Source organism: Schistosoma mansoni, chromosome 5, assembly GCF_000237925.1.
Source record: "Schistosoma mansoni strain Puerto Rico chromosome 5, complete genome".
Taxonomy (NCBI): Eukaryota; Metazoa; Platyhelminthes; class Trematoda; order Strigeidida; family Schistosomatidae; genus Schistosoma; species Schistosoma mansoni.
The window spans coordinates 1,581,286-1,593,158 of NC_031499.1; the positions used below are offsets into that span (position 1 = coordinate 1,581,286).

General features: G+C 32.8%; 1 non-coding gene across 1 annotated transcript; it reads left to right on the plus strand.

The window, feature by feature from the left end:
- Positions 1-445: 445 nt before the first annotated feature.
- Positions 446-512, plus strand: Smp_tRNA_00596_Pseudo_TTG.1.1. The gene has a single exon. It is a non-coding gene (tRNA).
- The last annotated feature ends 11,361 nt before the right edge of the window (positions 513-11,873 follow it).

Here is an 11,873-nt window from a genome sequence, read left to right on the forward strand (position 1 = left end):
ACACCGTTGATATTGTGGTGATAACGCACGTCAGGTCATATTCCACTTTGCAACCATTTCCATATGTACGTATGAGTGAAAAACGTAAGACATGCTATATGCACGTAGTTTTGTTTGTATGCATATTCCCATTGATGTGTAGGAATGCAATCGATCAATCTCTTATTGGCCATCTGTGCGAATTGCCTCGATATTGCCTTAATTCATAAGCATTATAAACAAAGATGGATAGGGGCTAGCAGTGGAATCCAGGATGTGCGTTTCGTCCTGTTTGCTTATAATGCCTGTGAATTAAGGCTATTTCGAGGCACTATGCACAGTTTGGACATATGCAAATAAGAGACTGACCAGTTGCAGTCATAAACATCAATGGGAAGATTCAAACAAACAATACTAAATGAATTGGAACTTCACCCCATTGCACAAGCAACTGGTTATAAGGACTCAGTAGCTGAGTAGATAACGCGTTGGCGTTTGAAGCAAAAGGTACTGCGTTCGAGTCCCAGAGTGAACATCAACTCTGAGATGCACATACATCCAGTTGACGAGTCGCGAATAGGATGAAACCCGTATCCTAGAATTCGCTGCTAGCCAGTATCCATCTTTACTTATATATAGTAAACTTTTAAAATTTTTGTAAGAGATTCTTATCTTATTGATATTCATAACTGTGTTTAATCAATCTTCACTTATATATGTGTAACATTAAGGAATCTCTTGATAGTGACTATATGTACGTATCATTTGATAAATCTATTGATTTTAAACGGGTAACGAACCTTGCACTGGCTTTTCGTTTTATTTAGATTAGACTCCATCAACTGAATAAGAATACAGTCCGGTTTTGATAATCACTCTCAAAATCGAAATTATTACCTAGTGATTCAGTCAGTGACAAAGTTTGGTGTTTTAAGTTATAAACAATAAGTATGTAATTCTAAAGTTAAAGGTTTACTGTAATGATTTACAGCTGTTTGATACTATCTTTTTAACAACAATTTTATTGCCACAAAATTTCATGCATAACCTACTACTGTTATATTTCATGGTGAGTGTATAATTTATGGATGACCTTTGAGCGATGCTAAACTGACCTTAAGAGTATGCACCTAATAACTAGGACCAAATGAGGGTTATAAACCAGCGTAAGAAATTAAAATTATGATTTATAGTTGATGGTTAAGATTAGAAATTAGATTTAGGGTTTTTATCACGAACTGACATCAATTATCATGCCAAAATTATATTTAGCCTGATGGATGAGTGAATTTCGCGCCAAAATCCAAGACCTGTTATCTTATATCTGATTGTTTCGTCCATAAATTATAGTCTCGCCTATTTCATCATATCTATCCATATATATATATATATATAAACTCATGGTTCAGTGGTCTATCGGTTAAGTGCTCTGGTGCGAGACTGGTAGGTCCTGGGTTCGAATCTTGCGAGGCGGGATTGTGGATGCGCACTGCTGAGGAGTCCCACAGTAGGACAAAACAGCCGTCCAGTGCTTCCAGGTTTTCCTTGGTGGTCTAGCTTCATGATTTTAACTATATAAAATTACTAAAATCTCCACAAAACCCCCTTCTGATTGAATTCTTGTTTATCTTCAGACTATTTTTATTAGATGAAAATAACAATAAAAACTAATCTGAACTTGAAAATTGTCTACCATTCTCAGTTTATATTCATATAATGAATATTTATAATGATTCTTATTTTGTTATGATAACTAATCTATGATATCAGAAGGATCGTGGCGTATTAAGGTCATTCATGAGGAACAATTGACTATTGAACAATTGAAATTTATGTAAAATAATAATGAAATAAAAATCAAAAAATCAAAAATAGACCACCCATTTTTTTACAAAACAAAATAATGTAAATATTTATTGAGATTTTAAAAATTTTTTATTCTATGTATACTACTTATGTTTACAGATATAGGTAGTATACAACCCTAGTCGGAAATGAAATGTCTGTGAGCAAAAGGTTAAGGAGATTGAAATGAAAACAATAGGAGAAATTAAAAACAATCAAGATAACAATAATAAGGAAGGAGTAATGAAGCTAATAAGAGATAATTCAAAGAAAAGATGTGCAAATGATATATATGATCTATGATTTTTACATGTTACTGAACTAATATATGACTCGGAGGGATTTTTGTGGAGATTTAGTATTTTCATAGTTGAAAGCGTGAGTCAATTCAATTATAGACCACCATGGAAAACCTGGGAGCACTGGATGGCCGTTTCGTCCTATTATGGGACTCCCCAGCGGTACACATCCACGATCCCGCACTCGTGAGATTCGAACCCAGGACCTATCTAGAGAGAAGCAGTGACCAGTGGAATTCAAACCACGTCGTGAGATATCAACTCATTGAAGACAATTGGTGAACGGTTGCTCAACTTCGTGGATCAATTGAAGTTAGATATTAACACCGTTGGATGTCGGCTCAGTGATCTATCAGTTAGGGGCTCTGGCTCGAGAATGGTAGGTCCTGGGTTCGAATCTCGCCAGTGCGGGATCGTGGATGGACACTGCTGAGGAGTCCCACAATAGGACGAAACGGCCATCCAGTGCTTCCAGGTTTTCGATGGTGGTCTAGCTTCAATTGACTCACGCTTTCAACTGTGATAATATGTGACTGTTTATTAAACAATAAATTGGTCTAACTGATCTGAATCCTCGCTCACAACAACATTAGATCAAATTCATTTCATACTTAAATTAATTTACTTAATGTTATTTAATGCTTGAAGTATTCAGTAAATATTTGTCCTATTGAACTGAGACATATTAATTTGGTTATGTTGATGTTAATTTGATTTGACAATTGTTTTTAAATACATAGTAACAACGTACAGACTAGTTCAAGATACAATGAAATAGATGAAATCCTTTTAAAGGAAATCGAATTGTTAAATGGAGTCCAGGGTTATCTAATAAATGTATGTAAAGAAAATCATTCAATTATTCTTGTTTTGATGTGCAGTGTCCGAAATCTGATATTGATAAACGGTGTACTACGCGTTAATTACACCAACTGACTGTTTGAGAGAGAACATGAGAGCGAGCGAGAATGTGTATGGAACTACCGAATGAAATGCACAGATACGTATTCATATATATATCACTCTACCCTTAGGGAATTGACCTATTTTCCTCAATCAAATACACTTGAACTTTGGGTCACTTCTAATTGCCATCGATTAACATTTTACTGCTTCTGATTGACTCACCATATCTTTCTCAATATTATGAATAGGCATTTTTAATTGTATTCTGCTGACTAAAGTGAAACCTAAAACCAATAAAGAATAAAATATCACTCTGTCTTTGGAAACACGTTTTTATTGCTATGAGCCACGAAAATCATTTATCATAGAGATGCATTTTATACCATTAAAATCTTCTGAAGTATGGGTGTTTGTCACCTACATCACAAGGTCAAACGCTAAATTACCAAACACATCCATACAGTTACTTAAATTAAAGTTGGATTTCCTTGATCTGCATGGTTAAGTTCGGGTACATATATTCATATCAGTAATATTAAACTGTGACGATTTAAAATCCAAGTAATTCCAGAGGAAACAGAGCTTGTCTGTATTATGTGACATATTGCACAGAAATAGTACGAAAGCACTTATTAGGATCATTATACAACATCAAAATCCGACTAAAATATAGATTTTGAAGTCTGTGTACGACAAGATAATGTTAAACGGTATTAGTTACTTCAACGTGGATAATAAGTAGTATATCGGATTATATTTTAGCATCGGACAATTTTTGAACAAATGTTAGAGATTTAATATATATGCTTGTTTTTGCTCTATATCCATTCTGTAATATCATCATAAATGTTCTGATGAGATCAGTCTGACGACTTGTTTCAAAGATGCATGTTGAGCAACTAATAAGTAAGAACATTTTTTATGGAGTATCGTAAAACGTTTCCAAATATACTAGTCTGATAAATGTTTCATAGATTCTAGGAACTGCCGAACTGCTCATAAACGTCTGTACATGTGCAAATTTTATCAATGGAAAAACTACGTCAGGGATAGATTTAAAAAAACCATTTAATACTGTAGAAGTTACCGAGCCAAGTTTGAAGCAATAATATTCATAAATGTCGATAGCGATCCGGCTGCGATATTATTATCGGTTAATATAGAATAAATGTATTGAAACTAAGCACTTTCATAATGAGATGTCATTGTTTTTTTCGACATCAAAAACTTTTTATTCTGTTTTGTCGTACTAAAGTATTAAGAATTATAATGTTCAATAAGTAAGTGGCATTTCCTGGCGCTTTGATGAGAACTCATTACTAGCTCACTCAACCATACTACGTATGAGACAGTGATTCCTCCAGGCAATGGAAGATGACCAAGCAAAACCAAGACTTTACTGAAGTTAAAGAACCTAAATGAATGGGTAGCAACTCACTAGTCTAAATGTTAGTTATTCACATAGAGACCTTTGGATCCCGAGTTCTGTCCATGGTGAGATCATATATGATTACTTCGAATAAGTCTCATAATAGAACGGAACAGTTTATCAGTCCTTTCTGGTTTACAACTGTTGTTTATCTAAGATCCATTCATGATATTTAACAGGAATGCACAATCATTTCGAAACTTCGCAAATATTTGTTTAAATCTATTCTCTAGTTATCTAAAAAAAAGCGAAACTGATTATTCTACTCATGTTTGTTAATTTATTCTTTGTCTTTTTATCTGGTATTGAGATAAATAGATAATGTTTGTAAAGAACCACGGATTATGTATTTTATTCACGGACCAACTATTGATAATATGTTACTGGGGGGTAAAAAGCAACTTTTTTTTCTGTTTAGCTGGAGGGTTTTACTCTTATTTGAATTAACAATTTATTTATCTTATAAAATGAAAAGTGATAAATTTTATGTAAATTATTATTTATCCTACGTTACTAGCTAGATTGTAGTTATGATAAAACTATTTCCTATTCCTACTAAACAAATCGAATTGACCAATCCAAAAGAATCCTTCATAGAAAAATTACATGCACGTCTTCGAATAGGATCCAACAATTTTGTTAGCCATTCACCTAGATTATGTGTAGGTGATCGACACATTATCAATGTGCTTACATTGTTTCATATCTATGCAATGGTGATGGTGATTCCACTCTTTGTGTTCTGACAAATTCTAATCTTTTGAATTCTTCATGTCCCTTTCTTTTTTGGCTTTTCAAATTTATTTCACTGGATTATATTCCTTCAACAACATCTTCAAACCCTAATCTTTCGGATGACTGCTTATACTTTTACTACTTTTACCAATATGGGATTTGAATCGACAACTGCATCTCTGTGCTGATGTGGTATGGCAACTCGAACTGATGTACGTACGTACGTACGAAGTTCTACGTTGTGACTGACTGACTGAAGTATATACTAATTGAATGTTATTCAATAAGAGAAATTCAAACTTGAATTTCACTAATCAAAAAATGTAATCATAAGCATGGTGTACATTATGTAAGATATGAGTGATTTAAAATATAATAATATTATAAATAGGAAACATTGTTTATCATAATATTTCCTGTTATATCATAATACATACTATTGGCATATTTTATACGTTTTTTTTCAAACGGTATGACGTACATATTATTTACTTTTATTCATTCGGAATATTACTTTTTTTTATCGTGGATGCGTACTGCTGAGGAGTCCCGCAGTAAAACGAAACGGCCATCCAGTACTTTGATGTTTTCCATGGTAGTCTAGGTTAAACTGACTCATAATTTCAACCAATAAAACTACTATAATATACACAAAATCCCTTCTCATATTGGTCAACATATGCTCACTAGTGACTGACTTCAAGAGTTATTTCCTGGAGTTCCAGTGAGAAGCAGTGGAGCTCAACCGGGTCTGTTGTGAGATATCAACTCACTGAAGACAATGGTGAATGTGTCGCTCAATTTCGTGGATTAGTTGAAGTTAGACATTAACACTGTTAGATGCCAGCCGGCTCGGTGGTCTAGTGATTAAGCGCTGCCACGCGAGACTGACAGGTCCCGGGATAGAATCACTCGAGGCGGGATTGTGGATACACACTGCTGAGGAGTTTCACAATAGGACGAAACGGCAGTCCAGTGCTTCCAGGTTTCCCATGGTGATCTAGCTTCAATTGGCTCACGATTTCAATTACAAAAAACTGTTATATCTGTATATACGTGTCATATTGGTCAATAAATAGTCCTCAAAGTTACCGTTTATGATTCTCTTCAGGATATAACAGTAATAATAGTTGATTTACATTTGAAATCATATAACACAACTTATATATATATATATATATATATATATATATATATATGTTGAATTAGCCAAAACAGAATTGTTTTCAATAGGGTTAATGTAATCAATCACTTTTTTCAAAAAAATTAAAAAGGAATTTGTTTTAAATTGCTTAACGTCAAAAACAATGTAACAACACGTTTCAATACTCAATTCTATATGATAAACAATTTCCATGGTAAACTAAAATATATACGTGATACTTAGTTTTTTTGTAAAGTTATAGTGTAAGTTTAACAGAAGAAAAAAACAATCTTAGATTGTTACTTTTTTCACATTTCCGTAATGATAGCGATAAGTTTTATCATCAGTTGGGATCATTGATTTTAAATGAGACATCAGTAGCACTGGATAAACATAGAAACATTCATACTGTATAGGTCATCTTCAAAATGTCGACCTATGGTTATTGAAATAATGGACCAATAATGTTATACTCGACATGGGACATATATTAGTTTGCTTTAATGATGATGGACTGAAAAGTTGACTGTTGTTCCTCTTTTACTAACCTTCATTTTTTTTATAGTATCAGTTAGTTTATATATTTGAAGCAACTACAAAATTCATCTGATAAACAACATAGGAGTATCAATTGTATTTGAAGAAGTCAGACAAACCATGTTTCATGATGGTTGAGTGAAAGTTTTGTTATACAAAAATGAATCCATTTTCTAAGCAACAGAAATAATATCTTGATTGTGATGAAGAACTTCATGAATTGTCATCATTTAATTAATTATTCGTATCACCATTTTCAAATGAAATTGGATTAAAATATAAAGAAGCGATAGGTTAACATAAAACAAATTTTCTTTCATAAGACTATTATTGTATAAGTAGTAGATAAGCGTTTAAATTGATAGAAGTATTTTGATAGAGTTTTGTTCTCTGAGCTGAATGTTTTAATTGTGGAGCTTTCCTCGTTCTTTAGAACGACATCATCAGAAATATTATTTCCTGATGATAAAGTGATTATTTCAATAAAGGAAGAATTTTTTTACCACAACATTTTCCAAAATTGTTTATATTTAATCATGTGTTCAACATGTATGTATGATTGACATTCTTGAATTTTCTTCTCATTAAAAAGTTAATCAAGATAATTTTGGGAAAAAATAATTAAAAAATTCATGTAGATAATAGAACATTTTTCAAACATTGTAAGCAAAGATGGATAATGACTAGAAGTGGAATCCAGGACGCACATTTCGTTCTATTTGCGACTCGTCACCTGGATGTACCTGCATCTCAGAGATGATGTTTACTCTGGAACTCGAACCCAGTACCGTTCGCTTCAGACGTCGTCACGTTATCCACTCAGCTACTGAATCCTGATAGCCACTTGCTTGTGCAATGCGGTGACTGACCAGTTGCAGTCCTAAACATCAATGGGAAGATTCAAACAAACAATACTAAGTGAATTTTTCAAACATGATTTTTAGGAATTAATAAATAATTCATTAGGTATCAATGCTAAGGTTGGACTTGATAATTCCAAATAAATTGAGTATTTGATAGAAAGTTAATGATAATTATATTCTTTTATATAGTTTAAATCATGAGTCAATTGAAGCTAGAACACCATGGAAAACCTGGAAGTACTGGACGGCCGTTTAGTCCTATTGTGCGACTCCTCAGCAGTGCGCATCCACGAATCCGCGTCGAGAGCGCTTAACTACTAGACCAATAAGCCAACATCCAACGGTGGTAATGTCTAACTTCAACCAATCTATGAAATTGAGCAACCATTCACCATTGTCTTCAGTGAGTTACCATCACCCAACAGACCTGATTGAACTACAATTGACTCTTGATTTCAACTATATAAAATCACTACAAAATCTCCACAATCCCCCCTTCTAATTATATTCTTTGCTATATATGAATTTTCATGACTTAATATAAGCCACCTCTTCAGATGGATTTACTCCGAAGAAGTGGGTTACATTAAGTCACGAAACATCAGAAATACAACCTATCTCTTCCTTAGGACATAACAAAATTATACATATTTATTAATCATTCATTAGGAAATCGCTCAGTTTGTTTCAATTAACCTTTATTGATTCTCTACGTAGTTCAATAACTGTGATGTTCTAATTTCATCAGTAGGAGACGTTTTATTAAAAGTTAATTTCATTATTTAATATTTTAATGAAATACAGATATTTCAATATTTAATCTTAATTATCTATTGCAGTGAACAAGAACACGAGTGGGGACAATCGAATGTATTTAAGCACAAATTACAGACTATCTCACTAAAATCTGATTATCATACAGTAAACAATTAGTTTGCAAACTATCAAACAATTGTCTCAATCTTAACTGTTCCTTCTGCAAATATCAGTCCACCTTCTCTGATTTCATTGTTCATGCATTTTCAGAACGATTGCACTTCATTCCTGTTCTTTCCTTATCGATCTTCTGCTGAAATATATTCTATCTCCGACCATCACCATATACTATTTATGTGGATATAAGTAGACCACACCACACTATGACGATTGAGTTAATTTTATTTTTATTCCTTTTTGAAGCGATGATAATAAAAAACTCAATTTTTTAGAAATTATACCATTTGCAGAGTTTACGATAAACATCGTGTTATATTTTTTTTAAATGTTAAATAGATTTCCATTGTTTGTATTTAATCTTCCTTCAACAATCAGCTTATAAATAGGGTAAGTTGTGAATAAGTAAACGTTTACTTTATAAATGCATCTCCTGTATGTACTTATGAAACTACCCAGTTATTGCATGCAGATTATGAATTGAATCCAAGAACAAATTTGATGAGACTTGATAAACACTATACTCAACAATACACTTAATGAGTAATCAATTTTATATTGGAGATAACTTCCTCACCTAGATCATCACTATCAGGGTTAAATAAAAACTCAATTATTAATAAATATATCGTATTTAATTACATTCATAGTCTCATTTTCACGTCAGAAATCTTTATTTCATTAGTAGACAAAGACCAATTAGAAAATAATAGAAAGTTATTGTTTATATATATAGAAGCACGCTATATCTATTTCTGTTAAAATGTTTACGTCTACTACAATGTGTAAATTATGATAATTGACATATTATTTCTTATCAAGAAATGTTTACATCATTTGTTTGTATATTAGATTAGGGTTGGTTAAAATACAACTAACAAAGTACATCAGGGAATAATAAAGTGACGAAGAATAATATCGGTTTTGAATATCACTTCTGATTCTATACTAATGAAATATAATTAATGTTAACCTGAGCTACATTGCAGACTCTCCCATCTTACTACAGTTGAATAGTTGAATCAGATTTTTTTTAACTTGAAACGAAAGTCGCAACCACGTCGTCAATTATCATAAAGTGTAAGTAGTTTTTCGCGTTCAAAATTAATCCCTTTATAAAAGAAGAGTTTTGATTAAAGATCTATAAATAAGTGATGTTGAAAGATACCAAAAGATTTCAACTACCGATGACATATACATGGTATAAAATACGGTACAACTACTAGCTACAAATTACATCATGTAATTATGCTCCAAAGTTTTTCATAGTGGTCTAGCTTCAAATGACACATGATCTCAACCATTAAAATTACTATAATATTCACAAGAACCCCTTCTGATATACTAATATATTGTACTTTCATTAAATTAGAAGTAATAAACGTTTTTCCAGTAAACCCTTACGAAATCTAATTTGAAAAACAAATTCAAGCAATTTGTAAATTTTTACAAGATTAAGTGTTTTATATGTACACTAGTTTCTATGTTGTATTTATAAACAATTACTTGGATATCTTATACAATGAAGTTGCAAAATCTACCAACTTATCGTTTTTAAGACTGATTAAGTGTTTTTTAATTCTAAAAATACTTATTAAAGCAATAAAATATCAAGTGAATGTTTCTACTCTGAGTTTACATTGTTTTCACAAAAATGAAGATGTGTTGAGTTTTCCAACAATGATAAAAAGACTTTTGAAAGCCAAGTCTCGAATGGATGAGTTGAGTAAAACTAGATCATATATATATATATATATATCAATCAGTAAGAATCAGTTTGCCACAAACTTACAAAATTCTGAGTTATCAAATATGAATTTATTCCATTAAAATTTGCTAATACCAAACCAGTATTTGACATATGTCAATCTAAAGACATCAGTCATTTGACGAAGTGTGAATCTGAAATGAAATTTGACTTTCTGGTGGTTATTAGAAAATGTGACCTACAATGCAATCAGGTACCAATCTTTCGAAGAGTTTATTTTTCATGTAATTGTTATAAAACTAGGAATTACACAAATTTCTTAATATATACCACATATAAAGTGTAAACATTTGTTTCTCAACAAAACAACGCCAATCGAATATCTAACTGAATAGTTTATCTTACATGTGGTTCCGTTAGAGTAACAATCAGATGGGTTATTGAAACTCGAGACTGTCCAATCTTGTGATGCTTTCTCATAACCAAGGAAGTTGATATATGGTGACATATTTCATTGGATTGATTGTTCAATGATGATCCGTACTGTCGCGATTTAGGTTGTGCACGACCGATTTTTACGCAATTCAGACAGTTGATCTCGAAGTTGGGCGTCTACTGAATCTTTAGTCCGGTTCAGTAACACTACTAGAAACCTTTCCTGGTATTGACAGTGGTATATTGACTCCGTAGTTTTCACATCTGCTCACATCTCTTTTCTTTGGTATCTTGATGAGGTGTCGTTCTTCCCAGTCTGTTAACACTTGTTTTCCCCCCTCCCAACCTTTCTGAATGGAGTATGGAGCATTTTGGCATTTACTTCTATGCCTGACCTCACTGCTTCACCTGGTGAGTTGTCTGGTCCTGCTGCCTTCCCACTCTTCAAATGTCTGACGGCCGTCCTGATTTCTTAAATCGTTAGTGGAATGACATATATAGGAGTATCGTGTGTGCTGCTTCACTGTCCAATGAATTTAATGGAGCTGATCTATTCAAGAGTTCCTCGAAGTATTCCACCCATCTGTTCCTCTGCTCTTGAATTTTGGTGATTGTCTCGCCTTCTTTGTCTCTGACCGATCTCTCTGGTTTACTATATTCCCCTGTCAGTCTCTTCATCGCATAACATAGTTATTTCACGTTTCCTTCTCTTGCAGCTTTTTTCGCTGTCATTACTTGATCTTCCATGTGCTTATTCTTATCAGCTCTGACTCTCCTCTTTACTTGCTTGTTTGCTTCGGTGTATTCAGTTTGTGCCTTGACTTTCTCTGCTCTGATTTGGATGTTGTTAATTACTGTCTTCTTGTTCTTCCTTTCTTGAATCTCGTCTAGGGTTTCCATAGAGATCCATGTCCTATGATGATGCTTCTTGTGACACAGCACCTCCTGACACGTTGAAGTTAATGCTTCTTTGATCCTTTTCCAATTGTAATCCGTCGTAGTTACTTAATATAACCTATTTTATTACTGATTATTTTTAAAAAGGGTTTGTCAATAATTT